This window comes from Octopus sinensis, linkage group LG7 (genome assembly GCF_006345805.1).
Source record: "Octopus sinensis linkage group LG7, ASM634580v1, whole genome shotgun sequence".
Taxonomy (NCBI): Eukaryota; Metazoa; Mollusca; class Cephalopoda; order Octopoda; family Octopodidae; genus Octopus; species Octopus sinensis.
In genome coordinates this window covers 109,188,896-109,190,979 of record NC_043003.1, presented here as the reverse complement: position 1 = coordinate 109,190,979, position 2,084 = coordinate 109,188,896, and positions in this window count along the sequence as shown.

Genomic DNA, 2,084 nt, shown 5'->3' with positions numbered 1-2,084 from the left:
AGTATTCAGTATGTAAAAGGACCATTATTTTTTTGAGTAAACAATGTCTGAGGGAAAATATTCTCTAAGTAGTGGAAGAGGCTAAAAAACTTTTTTGGCTGCTATTTCTAGAAAGTTCAGTATGTGGCAAAGTAATTTATTTTACTAAGCCCTAATTATATAATATTTTATACATACATACACATACATACACACATACATATACACATACATATGCATACACACATATATATACATATATACATATATACATATACATATATACACACACACACACACACACGCACATACATATATATATATATTTTTTTTTACATACATACACACACACACGCACATAATACATGCGTATATTCCTACTATACCCATACATTTCTATACATATATACGATACACATATACAAGCGTGCACATACAATATGTGAAAGGTCTTAGGAGAAAAGGTAATCGGGGGTGCTAGGGGAACGGTGGGATTAGGGGGGTTTGTGGTGGGGTGTCATCAATCTGGTTGCCGGGTAGGTCTATAGTTCTTGTAGTTCGCATACTTCTTATGCATGCAATTTGGGGAGTGTTCTGAGATTTTGTTAAGAGAGGGCCTTTGGCGAACAAGATCTCTAGGCTCTCCGATATGCAGAGGTCACAGCAGGTATGGCCTCCTGTGTACGAGCGCGCCTTCTGTAGTAGTTTCCACTTGGTCTTGAAGGGGATGGAGTTCCTTTTAAGGTACCAGATGTGGGCGGCGAGGGTAGTTTGGTTGGATTTATCCTGTCGCCGGAACGAGTGTGTGTGTGCGTACCAACGGGTCTTAAAGCTGTTTGACGTCATTCCGATGTAGGATTTTCTTTTATCGTCAGGGCCTGATCTTACCTCGCATGTATATACTAGGTCCCTCTGTAGGCAGTTGTTGTTGAGGGGGCAGGTGGTTTTATCAGGGCAGTTGCAATTGCTATCGGACGTTGGATGGGCCTCGGAAAAAGTAGATATGTTAAGTTTTTTCACATTGTTGTTGGCTAGGTTCCTGGCTAGATTGGGCGTGGTAGAGTAGGAGAGTCTAATAGTGTTCTTATTTAGGATAGTGTAGTACTTATGTTGGGTGGGGAAGTGTTTCTGTAGGAGAGTGAAGAAGGTCGCTACACCTGTAGCTAAAATCTTCTTCACTCTCCTACAGAAACACTCCCCCCCCCAACATAAGTACTACACTATCCTAAATAAGAACACTATTAGACTCTCCTACTCTACCACGCCCAATCTAGCCAGGAACCTAGCCAACAACAATGTGAAAAAACTTAACATATCTACTTTTTCCGAGGCCCATCCAACGTCCGATAGCAATTGCAACTGCCCTGATAAAACCACCTGCCCCTGTTTATGTATATGTAGGTACGTAGAGTTATCTATGTGTGTATCTATTTGTACATGTGTGTAAGTATGTATATGTATATATATGTGTATGTGTGTGTGTGTATATATATATATATATGTATATGTATGTATATGTGTATATATGTATATATATATATATATATATATATATATATATATATATGTGTGTAAGTTTATATGTATGTATCCGTCTATATAATAGGTAACTGCACGTACATATACTTAATATTTATTATTTATTTTTTGAGTATGCATGTATGAATAACTGCGCGTATATATATTTTACTATTTACTTATTTTTTGAGTATGCATGTAAGTATGAATATAAGGAGGCGCGTGTGTGTGTGTGTGTATGTGTAAGCATAGATACATGTATACTTTTACGCATGTGTGTACTTATGTGTATATATGGATGCGCGTGTGTGTGTGTGTGTACGGGTACGCATGTACATGTGTATGTGCGTGTATGTGTATATGAGTATGTATGTATGTGTGTGCGTATATTTGTATATGTATGTATGTATATGTATGTGTGTGTATGTATATATATATATATATATATATATATATTGATCAAAATAAAAACATGATGCGAAGGATTCAGCGGTACATATGTTTCGGGCCTTTATTAGACAGATTTATAACAATGCATAATGTATGTCTGTGGCCTTCTTCAGCCGCGCACAACAGCTTCCACAAGG